This window comes from Saccopteryx bilineata, chromosome 4, assembly GCF_036850765.1.
Source record: "Saccopteryx bilineata isolate mSacBil1 chromosome 4, mSacBil1_pri_phased_curated, whole genome shotgun sequence".
NCBI classification, from domain to species: domain Eukaryota; kingdom Metazoa; phylum Chordata; class Mammalia; order Chiroptera; family Emballonuridae; genus Saccopteryx; species Saccopteryx bilineata.
The window spans coordinates 153171704-153187488 of NC_089493.1; the positions used below are offsets into that span (position 1 = coordinate 153171704).

Below are 15785 nucleotides of genomic sequence, written 5' to 3' on the forward strand. Positions count from 1 at the left end.
ATTTTGAAAACCTGTGAACAATAAATTACAGGAAAAATAAAGCATAACTTCCATAAACAAGTTTCATTTCATATAATGCCATGTTTTTAAAGTTCAACAATTGTGGGCAAAGAGCTAAAAACAGTAAAATATGGTTAAAAGAACTTCTAACAAGTAAAGTGTCCTTTTATTATACTGAAGCTAAGCCTAGTCATTTCTTTCCTTCTGTTTTTAGAATATGAATTTCCATTATAAATAAAAAACATTCCACATGGAACAACATATGACTTAATTTTTAAAATTTTTATTATTTTACTCTACTGTAATATATAAAACATATACTTGGTTATTCTGTTAACTCTTTAGTAAATATTTTTGAAGAAACAATCCCTAGAACATATATTATTCATACTGTCTTTTAATATCAAAGTTCATAATTCTGTTTTGCATAAATTACATGAAAAGTATGTATTTATTTTATTTTGATCTAGATATACCTAGCATAGTAATAATTACTTCTTCAGATATAATTTGTCCAAACTGAATATTTAAAAAAATAACTGTGTGATTAAAAATGTACGTTTTTCTAAGAAATATACAAGAGGTTTTTCTTTCATTGTGCTTCAATTATTAAAGCATATTGTACCTTTCATACAAAAATAACAGGTATATGCTACCTCATTTTATTCTGTGAAAACTGACATTACTAAATACCTTAAAAATAAATCTAAAAATCCTCATCAATTTTATTAAATTTTTAATATTACTATAGAATTCTTAAGTATTAGAATAACAGTTCCACCACCTCTATCTGTCCTCTTTCTTCCCTTCCCTCTTCCCTCTCTCTCCCGGATTCCCACCGTTTTTCTGGTTTTATTATTATTATTAATTTTGATTTATTGTGTTTATATGGAAACAAGTGTCCCACTGAATATAACTCCCTCACCCTCCACAACTGTGTCCCTTTTTATATCCCTTATCTTATGCCCCCCTCCACCTACGCCCTCCCCCTTCCCTCTAGGATTCCCTGTCCTGTTATCTGTATCTCTGTGGTAGGTACATATAATTTCACTAGTACATACACCTTCTCTGATCCCATCCCCTCATCTCTCTTCCCTCTGACTGCCAGCCTTTGTCTCTATTCCATTCCTCAGTTCACTTTGTTCATTAGATTCCACATAAAAGTGAGATCAAATTATATTTCTATTTTTCTGCCTGGCTTATTTCACTTAGCATAATAATCTCCAGGTCCATCCATGCAGTCGCAAAAGGCAAGACTTCCTTCTTTTTCACGGACGCATAGTATTCCATTGTGTATATGTACCACTGCTTTTTAATCCACTCATCCACTGATGGACACTTGGGCTGTTTCCAGATCTTGGCTATTGTAAACAATGCTGCAATAAACATGGGAGGTGCATATCTTCTTTTGAATCAGTGACTTGGGATTCTTAGGATATATTCCTAAAAGTGGGATAGCTGGGTCAAAAGGCAGTTCGATATTTAATTTTTTGAGGAATCTCTATATTGTTTTCACAGTGACTGCACCAGTCTGCATTCCCACCAGCAGTGCAGGAGGGTTCCCTTTCTCCACATCCTCACCAGCACTTACTATGTATTCTTTTAATAAGTGCCATTCTGACTGGTGTGAGGTGGTATCTTATTGTGGTTTTAATTTGCATTTCTCTGATGATTAGTGACCTTTAACATTTTTTTTATATGCCTATTGGCCATCTGTATGTCCTCTTTGGAGAAGTGACTATTCAGTTTCTTTGCGCATTTTTAAATTGGATTGTTTACCTTCCTGGTGTTGAGTTTTAGAAGTTCTGTATAAATTTTGGTTATTAACCCCTTATCAGACGTACTGGTGAATATATTCTCCCATTGTGTGGTTTGTCTTTTTATTTTGTTCACGTTGTCTTTTACTGTGCAAAAGCTTTTTATTTTAATATAGTTCCATTTGTTCACTCTGTCCTTTATTTCACTTGCCCATGGAGATAAATTGGCAAAAATATTGCTACGAGAGATATCAGAGAGTTCACTGCCTATGTTCTCTTGCAAGATGTTTATGGTTTCACAACTTACATTTAAGTCTTTTATCCATTTTGAGTTTATATTTTGTAAATGGTGTAAGTTGGTGGTCTAATTTCACTTTTTGCATGTACCTCTCCAATTTTCCAAAACCGTTTAATAAAGAGACTCTCTTAACTCCATCATATGCTATTACCACCTTTGTCAAACGTCAATTGTTCCTTAAGGTGCAGGTTTATTTCTGGGTTCTATGTTTTGTTCCATTAATCTGTATGCCTGTTCTTATGCCACTACCAAGCTGTTTTTAGTACTATGGCCTTGCAGTATACCTTGATATCAGGAAGTGTGATACCACCCACTTTATTCCTCATTTTCAAGATTGCTGAGGCTATTCGTCTTCTTTTTTCATTCCACATAAATTTTTGGAATATTTGTTCTATATCTTTAAAATATGCTACTGGTATTTTGATAGGAATTGCATTGAATTTATAGATCGCTTTGGGTAATATAGACATTTTAATTATGTTTATTCTTCCTATCCATGAACACGATATATGCTTACACTTGTTTGTATTTTCCTTGATTTCTTTTATCAATGTTTTATAATTTTACCAATACAAGTCTTTTACCTCCTTGGTTAAATTTAATACTACGTATTTTATTTCTTCTTGTTTTCTAATTGCTGTGGCTAGGACTTCCAGAACTATGTTGAATAAGTGTAGTGAAAGGGGCACCCCTGCCTTCTTCCTGATCTCAAGGGAATTGCTTTTAATTTTTGCCCATTGAGTATGATGTTGGGTCTGCATTTGTCATAGCTGGTCTTTATCATGTTGAGGTATGTTCCCTGTATGCTCACTTTACTGAGAGTTTTGATCATAAATGGGTGCTGGATATTATCAAATACTTATTCTGCATCTACTGACATTATCATGTGATTTTTATCCATCCATTTGTTTATGTGATAAATCACATTGATTGATTTGCAAATATTGTACTAGCCTTGCCTCCCTAGAATAAATCTGACTTGATCAGGATGTATGATTTTTTTTTATGTATCTGGTTTGCTAATATTTTATTGAGAATTTTAGCATCTACGTTCATCAGGAATATTGGCCTATAGTTTTCTTTCTTTGTATTATAGTTTCTTTACCTGGTTTTGGAATGATGATTATAATGTTTGCCTCATAAAAGGAGCTTGGAAGTCTTCCCTCCTATTGAATTTTTTGAAATAGCTTGAGAAGGATAGGTGTTATTTATTCCTTGAATACTTGGTAAATTTTGCCTGTGAAGCCATCTGGTCCAGAGCTTTTGTTTGCTGGGAGTTTCTTGATAATTGTTTCAACCCTATTTGTTATAATTGATCTGTTTAGGTTTTCTGATTCTTCCAGATTGAGTTTTGGAAAATTATGTTTCTAGGAGTTATCCATTTTGCCTAGTTTGTCCAAATTTTTTGGTAAACAGATATTCATAATATTACTTACAAACCTTTGTATTTTTGTGGTGTCAGTTGTTACTTCTCCACTTTCATTTCTAATTTTATTTATTTGAGTCCTCTTTTTTTCTTGGTGAGTCTGGCTAAGGGTTCATCGATCTTGTTTACCTTTTCAAAGAACCAGCTCTTCGTCCCATTGATCCTCTGTATTGTTTTTTAGTCTCTATGTCATTTATTTCCACTCTAATCTTTATTATTTCCTTCTTTCTACTTCCTTTGGGCCTTTTCCTTGCTGTTCTTTTTCCAGTTCTTTTAGTTGCATGGGTAAGTTGTTTATTTGAGCTTTTTCTAGCTTCTTAAGATATGGTTGTAATGCTATAAACTACCCTCTAAGGACTGCTGTTGCTGTGTCCCATAGATTTTGTATTGCTGTATGCTCATTTTTATTTGTTTCAAGGAAAATTTTAATTTCTGCCTTAATCTCATTGTGACCCATTTGTTATTTAATAACATGCTGTTTAGTTTCCAAGTGTTTGAGTGTTTGTCAGTTTTTCTAATGTGGTTGATTTCTAGTTTCATGCATTGTGGTCAGAGATGCTTGATATGATTTCAATCCTCTTAAATTTCTTGTGACCTGTTTTGTGTTCTAGCATGTGGTCTATTGTAGAGAATGTACAATGAGCACTTGAAAAGAATGTATATTCTGCAGCTTTGGAGTGAAAGGTTCTGAAGGTGTCTATTAAATTCAGTTGATCTAGTGGGTCATTTAAGGCTGCTGCTTCTTTGTTAATTTTCTGTCTAGAAGATCTATCCATTAATGTTAGTGGGGTATTAAAATCCCATACTATTATAATATTGCTGTTGATTTTGCCCTTTATATCCATCAGAGTCTGCTTTATATATTTAGGTGCTCCTATATTAGGCACATATATATATTAACAATGGGTATAGCTTCCTGTTGGATTGCTCCCTTTATCATTATGTAGTGACATTCTTTATCCCTTACTATAGCCTTTTTTTCAAAGTCTATTTTGTCAGATATTGGTACTCCAGCTTTTTTTTTTCACTTCCATTTCTGTGAAAATCTTTTTTTCATCCCTTCCCTATCAGTCTATGTATATCTTTTGTTCTAAGGTGGTTCTCTTGTAGACAAAATATGTATGGGTTTTGTTTTCCTATTCATGCAACTACTCTATGTCTTTGAATGAAGCATTTAATCCATTTATCTTTAAGGTTATTATTGATATGTAGTTGTTTATTGCCATTTTATTCTTTAAATCTACAGTCCTATTTTTCTAGATTATTTTTCTTTACTCTTTTTACAGCAGATCTCTTAAAATACCTTGCAGTACTGGATTGATTGTAATGAATTCCTTGAGATATTTTTGTTTTGTTCTTTTGTCTGGGTAGCTTTTTTTCTCCTTCAATTTTAAATGCTAGCCTTACTGGATAAAGAAGTCTTGGTTGTAGGTTATTCCTTTGCATCCCTTTGAATTTTTCTTGCCAATCCCTTCTGGCTTCAAGTGTTTCTGCTGAGAAGTTGGATGTCATCTTTATGGGGGCTCCTCTGTAAATAATTAACTGCTTTTCTCTTGCAGCTTAGTATTTTTTCTTTTTCTCTTAACACTGGCACTTTAATTATGACATGTCTTGGTATAGGCCTCCTTGGGTTCCTTTTTAATGAAACTCTCTGTGCTTCTTGAACTTTTGTGACTTTTTTCTTCATCAATTTAGAGAAGTTTGCAGCTATGATTTCTTCAAACAGGTTCTCTATTTCTTGTTTGTTCTCTTCTCCTTCAGGAACTCCTATCATGTGAATGCTGTTTCTCTTCATGTTGTCACAGAGCTCTCTTAGAGTTTCCTCAGACTCTTTGAACCTCTTTTCTTTTTGCTGCTCTGCTTCTGTGCTTTCATTTATCTTGTCCTCTAAATTGCTGATTCAATCTTGTGCTTCATTTAGCCTGCTGTTAATTTCTACTAGTGCAGTCTTTATTTTTGATATTGTATTTGTCATTTCTGAATGGTTCTTTTTTATGTTTTCAATTTCCTTTTCCATGCTTGCTACCTCTTTATTTAGGTGCTCATTATGTCCACCAATTGTTGCTCTAAGATCTTTGAGCATTCTAAAACTCAGTGTTTTAAACTGCATCTGGTAGGTTGGTTACTTCCATCTCGTTCAGTTCTTTTTCTGGGGATTTCTCTTGTTGATTCATTTGGGTCACATTTCTATGCCTACTTTCTCTGTGTAATGTGTAGCACTGTCTGACTTTAAAATTTTTGTGAGGTCTCTATGAAGAAGATGGGCTCAGTGGCACTGTCCTCCAGGCCACCTGTTTTCCTTGTCCTAGGAATGCTTCTTGAGGATACTACTTTTCTTCTTGGATGTGTTAGATTCAGTTGGTCCTTTCATGGGTACTATTATCCCTTCAAGCTGGCTAGCTATAAGGGTCAATTTTGCTCATGTGTATTACACACTGTGCAATGTCGGTCCTGTTGGGAATATTTATTCTTCACTGTGTCTGGTGCCTGCTAGACTCCACCTTTGGGTGTGCTGCTTGTGTAGGTAGTTCAGTCTAGAGTTGGTGCTATCTGCCACGAACTACCACTAGTGTTGGCTCTAGTTTTTCTTGGGTTTGTGTCATCTGTTTTTTATAACCTGCTGTGGGCTACCAGTCTGCAGCTACTGCACTTTTTGCTGTTTATATCTGCTTTATCTGTGCCTTGGTAGTGTGGGAGGGGCCAAACTGTGTATAAGGATCAGCTTTCCCATACTTAGAGATGACAGCAGTTCTGTAAAATCCCAAAGTTTTGAAAAATTTGTCTCCACTTTTCAGGTGCTCCTCTTCCTCTTGCAGCTGCCTGGTCTTCCCACAGAGTCTTCTGTAATAAGACTGTTGTGTGGGCTCAGATTAGCCTCACCCAACCAATCCCTCTACAGATTTCATGCTTGGTGGCTTAGGGCAGCTGAGGATGTGAATACAACATTTGTGGGACCCACTACTTTAGGGATCTCTTGTTCAGGAGCTCAGTACAGGGAATTTGACCCCTAATCTAATGCTTGACCCCTCACCCACTGCTGGGTACTCAAATTTTATTTTTTCCCAACAAGGTGAGCAGCAGGTTCAGATCAAGTGTGGCTGACAATCTCCTCTGCAAAAGTTTTTTTCCGCTGGTGAGACCCTGGTATCAAAGAAAACGAGTGAAACAGTCCTCTCCTGGTCAGACTCTGACCCTCCTGAAGGTGGCTAAGCACCTCAACCAGACCCAACAATAGACTCACAGGGACCCACACATTAAATGTCCATGCTTTAAGCCTCTCTCCCTTCCCTATGTGAAATCTAGCCTAGCAGGACTGAATATCCAGCACCCAGGCAAGCTGACTGTAAGCTCCACCCTATCCAATGCAGATGAGCTGCTGTGCCGATATTGATCACAGAGTTCAAAACTCACCTAGCTGGGCCAGGTGTGAGGAGCTTTTCCTTACAATACCACTCTGGCAAAAGTTGTTAGGTCCTGAGCCGAAGCTTTCCACAGCTGGCCCCTGGATGTGCCAGCCCTGAGCCTCCCTAGCTGGAACCCAGTGCAGACATGTGGGAGACACTGCCCATGACTGGCCCTCAGCAACCTTCTTGAAGTTACAAGCAATTCAGAATTTGTGGCTCTTCCTGCTAGGCTTAGGTGTACATGGAAATACCAAGCTGCACTCCTAGGCTGGCTTTTACCCACTCTGGTCCTGGGGAAAAGTCTGCTCAAACGAACAAGTTTCTCTGAGTCCCACATCCTGCATCCTCTGCTGCTGGATTATTATTGGGCTAAGGCACTGAAGAAACCTCTACTTGAGTCTAGAGCAGGGGTCCCCAAACTACGGCCCGTGGGCCGCATGCGGCCCCCTGAGGCCATTTATCCAGCCCCCGCCGCACTTCCGGAAGGGGCACCTCTTTCATTGGTGGTCAGTGAGAGGAGCATAGTTCTCATTGAAATACTGGTCAGTTTGTTGATTTAAATTTACTTGTTCTTTATTTTCAATATTGTATTTGTTCCCATTTTATTTTTTTACTTTAAAATAAGATATGCGTAGTGTGCATAGGGATTTGTTCATAGGTTTTTTTATAGTCCGGCCCTCCAACGGTCTGAGGAACAGTGAACTGGCCCCCTGTGTAAAAAGTTTGGGGACCCCTGGTCTAGAGCCTGTAGCAAGTCAGAGATTAGGAAGGATGGTGGGTGTGGCTCCACCCCTTGGCTCCAGGTGTTAGTCTGTCCAGACTTTTCACAGACCTTAGTAGGGTGTGGCCCCACTAGTCCAGTGGTATAGCCTCTGAGGCTCAGAGGTGTGGTCTGCTTGCTCTCTGGACAATTTCAACTGAGTCTCCCATGACATGGAAGCACTAGTCATACATTCGGGAGAGTGTGGAGGGGAGCTCCGGTCTCAACACCAGAAAACTAAGTCATTAACCACCCCCTGCTTCCTGGCCTCTCAGAATGAACTGTCGCAATGGCTGAGGTAAGAGAGACTACTGAGGGCAGAGCAACTGCTTTTCCCCGGGCTGATGCCACTCAGAGGGGATTGTTCCACCCAAGAAACATGGCGACTGTTCTACTGGAGAATGGCTCAGCACAGGGGTTCCAGTGACCATCCCCCACAATGTCTCTCCCTGGGCCTCCAACTTTATACTCTCCTCATGCAACTCCAGACCTCTCAGCTTTCCTCAGCTAGAGTCCCAGTTAAGTGGCTGTGAATGAGATTTTCTTTGTGGGCCCTTTAAGATGGAGTCTGAATTTTAGAGCTCTTCCTCTTTCTCTCATACAGAAACCTGACTTTTTCACAGCTAAATGCTGTCTGGGCACCTCTTCTAGGCTCTTGAGATCTCCACTGGTGCTCTGGGTCTGGGGCTGAGTACCTACACCTCTCAGGGCAACTTTCCCCGCAGTGAGAGTCACTCTGGAACCTCAGCCACCTCTCACTCCTGGGAGCAGGGCAGCCTTTTCCACATATCCAGCCTTCCTACCAGTCTCAGTGTGGCTTCTTCAGTGATCCTTGGTTATGGACTCCTCTTAATTTATTCCAAAGTTGTTTTTTTAAGATGATTGTTCTTAAATTAAGTTGTAATCCAATTTGGTCCTGGGAGGTAGCAGTCAGAATATTTGCCTACTCTGTCACCTTCTTTGTTAATATTTTTTCTTTTTTTGTATTTTTCTGAAGCTGGAAATGGGGAGAGACAGTCAGACAGACTCCCACATGCGCCCGACTGGGATCCACCTGGCACGCCCACCAGGGGGCGACGCTCTGCCCACCAGGGGGCGATGCTCTGCCCTTCTGGGGTGTCGCTCTGTTGTGACCAGAGCCACTCTAGTGCCTGGGGCAGAGGCCAAGGAGCCATCCCCAGCGCCCGTGCTACAATGGAGCCTTGGCTGCGGGAGGGGAAGAGAGACAGAGAGGAAGGAGGGGGGGTGGAGAAGCAGATGGGTGCTTCTCCTGTGTGCCCTGGCTGGGAATCGAACCCGGGACTTCTGCATGCCAGGCCGACGCTCTACCACTGAGCCAACCGGCCAGGGCCTTCTTTGTTAATATTTTGCCCTCTCTTTCACACATGAACGCATGTGCACAGGCACACACGCACATACATGCACATGTCATTTGGGGGTTGGGGATAACGCAAAAAAAGTATTCTAATGATTCTTTTAAAATGTGTATATATCTGGGTCATTTTTTGGTGTAACTTTAATGTACTTCCAATGAGTTTTTTATTATTTTACACACATGTTTTCATTCTCTGAGATATGAAACCAGCTTGAATTGTAAAGTAATTCTGTGAAATCCAAACATATTTCTCTGGAGCCTAATTTGATTGGAAAAAAAGATAATAATAAATATTTTAAAATAGGAATAATAATAATAAAAGATGCAGTATATCTTGGACTAAGGATTGTTGGTGCCACATTATGTATCATTGATCCCCATTGTGAAAATACAAGAGTATGTTACTATCACATAAAATTTAATGGCTCCAAGAACAGACTCTGGATTTAAGATTATTTGCATTCACAAACTACTACTAGCCCTGTTAACTATGAGAAAGTTATCCCTGTTAACCATTATCACAACTTCAGAGGAATGGTTGGAAGATTCCTTTTTTTAAAAAGCGCATGTAATGCTCTTATCATTAAGTCTGATACTGGGCAACCAATAAATAAGTGCTTGCCCTAATTTTTATCTTATTAATAACCATAATAAATGCAAGCACCTAAACATTTGAGTATGGACTAAAGAGCTCAGAAAGTACAAAGAATCTAAATTTATTCCTTTGTGTCCACATATTAGCATATTAAATATTATCTGAATATATGCTCTTTTTTTTTAGTTAAAATTTGAAAAGTTCTTCTTAACATAGAATTATCTGTGTTAGGACATTTTCTACAGATATTTTTAAAGGAAAGACAGTTTTAAAAGGAAAAAAAATATTTTCAGAGACATTATAAATGGTGATTCAGTCATCTAGTATATATTTACTAGCTGACCACAATGTGCCAGACTCACTTTACTCTGAGGTACACTGAGCACCCAGTGCTAGGTGTTCTCTCTCCAAGGAAGTGTATTCTGTCTGAGAACAGAATACTATTCCACAGCATGAGAAGTGCTCTAGCTGAGGTGGGTACCTTTAAAGATAATCACTTGTATTTAAAAAAAGGTGTAGAGACTCCAAGATGGCAATGGAGTAGGTTGATGTTCCAACTGCCACCTCCCAGAACCAAACTAAATTGAACTAAATTTAAAAACAATTATCTTGAAAAACCAACTTTGGACTAAGCAAAGAGAAGTACATAATCAAGGATCACAGAAGCCACATCAAGACTGGTAGGAAGAGCAGAGATGTGAAAAGGGCTTCCCTACTCCCAGGAGTGAGCTGTGGCTGAGAGTCTGAAGGGATTCTCACTGCAGGGGGGGTTACCCTCAGAGAGCAGGGTCCTCAACCTCAGGCCTGCTCCTCAGTCTAGATGACCAGAGCCTAAAGAGGCACCCAGAGCATTTGGAGGTGAAAAGAAACAAAGTTTCTGTCAACAAGAAAGAGACGGAACTCTCGGAGACCAGGCTCTGTCTTAAAGAACCTGCACAGAAAACCTCATTCACAGCCACTTACCTGTGGCTCCAGTGGTGGGAAGACTTGAGAGGACTAGAGTTACATGAAGAGAGTGTAAAGTTGGTGGCTCGGCAATAGACAGAGTGGGGAATGGCCACCAGAACCCCTATGCTGAGTCATTCTCCAGTACTGTAGTCGCCATCTTTCTTGGGTGGAGCAATCTCCTCTGTTGGGCATCAGCCTGGTGGAAAGCAACTGGCCCACACAGGAATCTTTCCTGCCACACTCCATGGAGACAAGGGGGTCTCCAGCAGGAACAACTTCTGCAGAAGGGACTGACAGCCAGCGTGACCAAGAGACCCCTCAAGTAGAGGTTCCCACTAACATTGTGGTTCTATCCTCAGCTGCCCTAATCCACCTAGTTTACAACCTACAGAAGGGCTGGTGGGGTGAGGAGGCCAGTCTGAGCCCACACTACAGTCTTTCTACATAAGACTCTGTAAGAAGACCAGGCAGCTGCAAGAGGAGGTGAAGCAGCTGAAAAGTGGAGGCAAATCTTATGAAACTTGGGGCTTTTACAAAGCTGCTCTCATCTCTAAGCAGGAGGAAACTGATCCTTATACACAGGTTGTCCTCTCTCACACTTCTCAGGCAAAAAAAAACAAAAAAACAAAAAAACCCCACAAACACAAACAGTGAACGGCGGGTTACAAATAACTGCTGACAACAACCCATACCCAAACCCCTCTTAAGAGGACAGAGAACCAACACAACCAGTAATGGGTGGCAAATGGTACCACTGCTAGACTCAGACAGGTAAGATAAGCAGCACACCCAAAGGAAGAGTCCATCAAGACCAGACACTGGAGAATAAATAGGGCAACAAGACAGACACTGCACAGTGTCTAATACATATGATCAAGTGTATTACCTTTAGAGCTAGCCAGCCTGAAGGGATAACTGCACCTACAAAATGGCCAACTGCATTCAATACTCACATACAACAAGAGGAAAACTACTACCATCAAAAAGCATTCCAAGAGCAAGAAATTCAGGGGGCCTAGAGATCAGTACCACCAAGCCCATCTATCTCATAAAGACACCACAACAAATTTGAAAGTCATAGCAGAGCTACATAATACACAGATAAAATGGGAAGACAAATAAATGTAACCCAAATGAATCAACAAGAAAAAACTCAAAAAAAAGAACTAAGTGAAATGGAAGTAAACAAACTACCAGATGCAGAGTTTAAAATAATGGTTATTAAGATTCTCAATAATATTACAACAACAATGGATGATCACAATGAGAACATAAAGAGATAGCAAATATCGGCCTGGTGTGCAGAAGTCCCAGGTTCAATTTCCAGCCAGGGCACACAGGAGAAATGCCCATCTGCTTTTCCACCCCTCCCCCTCTCCTTCCTCTCTGTATCTCTCTTCCTCTCCCGCAGCCAAGGCTCCACTGGAGCAAAGATGGCCCAGGCGCTGGGGATGGCTCCTCAGCCTCTGTCCCAGGCACTGGAGTGACTCTGGTCGCAAGAGAGCGACGCCTCGGAGGGGCAGAGCATCGCCCCCTGGTGGGCAGAGCGTCGCCCCCTGGTGGGCGTGCCAGGTGGATCCCAGTTGGGCGCATATGGGAGTCTGTCTGACTGTCTCTCCCCATTTCCGGCTTCAGAAAAATACAGAAAAAAAGAGATAGCAAGCATCAAAAATGGCATTAAAATAATAAAAAAGAACCCATCAGAAATGACAAATACAATATCAGAAATGAAAACTGCACTAGAAGGAAGAAACAGCAGGCTAGATGAAGCAGAGAATCAAATCAGCAATTTAAAGGACAAGATAAACATAAGCACAGAAGCAGAGCAGCAAAACAAAAAGCTCAAAAAGACTGAGGAAACTCTAAGAGACCTCTGCAACAACATAAGAAACAATATCCGCATCATAGGGGTTCCTAAAGGAGAAGAGAATGAATAAGAAATAGAGAACTTGTTTAAAGAAATCATACCTGAAAATTTCCCTAAATTGATCAAAGAAAAAGTCACACAAGTTTAATAAGCACAGAGTCCCATTAAAGATGAACCCAAAGAGCCCACATCAAGATAAATCATAATTAAAATGCTAAAGATTAAAAACAAATAAAGAATACTAAAATCTGTAAAAGAAAAGCAATTAATTACCTACAGAGCAGCCCCCATAAGGATGACATCTGACTTCTCAACAGAAACACTTCAGAAGGGACTGGCAAGAAATATTCAAGGTGATTCAAAACAGGAACCTTCAATCAAGACCACTATATCCAGCGAAGCTATCATTTAAAATTCAAGAAGACATAAAGAGCTACACAGACCAAAAAAGGCTCAAGAAATTAATTACAACCAAACAAGTACTGCAGAAATGTTAAAAGATTTGATATAAAAAGAGCAAAGAAAAAAAAATCAAGAAAAAGTAGGCTGTGGGTTTAAAGAATAAAATGGCAATAAATAAGTACATATCAATAACCTTAAATGTAAATGGATTAAATGCTCCAATCAAAATATAAAGTGTAGTGGCATGGATAAAAACCAGGATCCATATATATGTTGTGTACAAGAGACCTACTTCAGAACAAAAGATACACATATACTGAAAGTGAAGGCATGGGAAAAAATATTTCATGCAAATAGAAATAAAAAAATAATCTTAGGTAGAAATACTTATATCTCACAATATAGCCTTTAAAACAAAGGCTATAGGAAGGGACAAAGAAGGTCACTATTAATGATTAAGGGAACAAACCAACAAGAGGATATAACCATTGTAAATATTTATGCACTCAATATAGAAGCACCTAAATATATAAAGCAGATTTTGATGGACATAAACAGCAAGATCAACAGCAATACTATAATAGTATGAAATTTTAATACCCCACTAACATCAATGGATAGATCTTCCAGATAGAAAATTAACAGAGAAACAGTGGCCTTAAATAAAACACTAGATCAACTGGATTTAATTGATATCTTAAGAACATTTCACCCAAAGCAGCAGAATATGCATTCTTTTCAAGTGCTTATGAGACATTTTCTAGAATAGACCACATTAGGACTCAAAATAGTCTCAGTAAATTTAAGAAGATTGAAATCATATCAAGCATCTTCTCTGATCACAATAGCATGAAACTAGAAATCAACTACAATAGAATAACTGAAAAACATTAACATAATTACAGGCTAAACATCATTTTATTAAGTAACAAATGGGTTAACAATCTTCTTTATCCAGTCATCTATTGACGGGCTTTTTGGTTGTTTCCATGTCCTGGCCACTGTGAACAATGCTGCAATGAACATGGGGCTGCATGTGTCTTTATGTATCAATGTTTCTGAGTTTTTGGGGTATATGCCCAGTAGAGGGATTGCTGGGTCATAAGGTAGTTCTATTTTCAGTTTTTTGAGGAACCACCATACTTTCTTCCATAATGGTTGTACTACTTTACATTCCCACCAACAGTGAATGAGGGTTTCTTTTTCTCCACAGCCTCTCCAACATTTGCTATTACCTGTCTTGTTAATAATAGCTAATCTAACAGGTGTTGCGGTGGTATCTCATTGCAGTTTTGATTTGCATTCCTCTAATAACTAAAGAAGATGAGCATCTTTTCATATATCTGTTGGCCATTTGTATTTCTTCCTGGGAGAAGTGTCTGTTCATGTCCTCTTCCCATTTTTTAATTGGATTGTTTGTTTGTTTGTTGTTGAGTTTTATGAGTTCTTTGTATACTTTGGATATTAGGCCCTTATCTGAGCAGTTGTTTGAAAATATCATTTCCCATTTAGTTGGCTGTCTGTTTATTTTGTTATCAGTTTCTCTTGCTGAGCAAAAACTTCTTAGTCTGATGTAGTCCCATTCATTAATTTTTGCCTTCACTTCTCTTGCCTTTGGAGTCAAATTCATAAAATGCTCTTTAAAACCCAGGTCCATGAGTTTAGTACCTATGTCTTCTTCTATGTACTTTATTGTTTCAGGTCTTATGCTTAGATCTTTGATCCATTTTGAGTTAATTTTAGTACAAGGGGACAAACTGTAGTCCAGTTTTATTCTTTTGCAGGTGGCTTTCCAGTTTTCTCAGCACCATTTGTTGAAGAGGCTTTCTTTTCTCCATTGTGTGTTGTTGGCCCCTTTATCAAAAATTATTTGACCATATATATGTGGTTTTATTTTTGGGCTTTCTATTCTGTTTCACCACCAATCTTATTCAACATGGCTCTGAAAGTCCTAGCCACAGCAATCAGACAAAAAGAAATAAAAGGCATCCAAATTGGAAAAGAAGTAAAACTGTCATGATTTGCCAAGACATGATACTGTACATAGAAACCCTAAAGTCTCAGACAGAAAACTACTAGCTCTGATAAATGAATTCAGCAGGGTGGCAGGATATAAAGTTAATATTCAGAAATAAGTGGCATTTTTACATACGAACAATAAGTTGTCAGAAAGCAAAATTACGAAAACAATCCCCTTTACTATTGCAACAAAAAGATAATAGAGTACCGAGGAATAAATTTAACTTAGGCAGTAAAAGACCTGTAATTGGAATATTATAAGAGATTGATAAAAGAAATCAAGGAGGATACAAACAACTGGAAGCATATTCCGTGTTCATTGATAGGAAAATTAACATCATTAAAATGTCCATACTACCCAAAGCTATCTATAGATTCAGTGCAATTCCTATTAAAATACCAATAGCATACTTTACAGATGTAGAGCAAATATTCCAAAAATTTAGCTGTAATCAAAAAAGAACCCAAATAGCTTCAGCAATCTTAAAAATGAAGAACAAAGTGGGAGGTGTCGCACTTCTTGATATCAAGTTATACTATAATCAAAACAGCTTGGTACTGGCATAAGAACAGCCATACAGATCAATGGAACAGAACAGAGAACCCAGAAATAAACCCACACTTTTATGGTAAATTAACACCTGACAAAAATGCAAGAGTATACAATGAAGTAAAGACAGTCTCTTTAATAAATGGTGTTGGGAAAATTGAACAGGTACATGGGAAAAAATGAAACTAGACCACCAATTTACACCATTCACAAAAATAAACTCAAAGTGGATAAGACTAAAATGTAAGTCGTGAAACCATAAAAACCTTGAAAGAAAATATAGGCAGTAGACTCTGATTCCTCTTGTAGCAATATTTTTGCTGATATATCTCTGTGGGCAAGTGAAATAAAGAACAGAATGAATAAGTGGGGCTATATCAAACT

The 15785-nt window shown here is 38.5% G+C and overlaps 1 protein-coding gene across 1 annotated transcript in view; it reads right to left on the reverse strand.

The window, feature by feature from the left end:
* The window catches only part of ADAMTS19 (ADAM metallopeptidase with thrombospondin type 1 motif 19), a 500178-nt gene that overhangs the window by 376194 nt on the left and 108199 nt on the right, over window positions 1-15785 (reverse strand). The window lies entirely within an intron of this gene.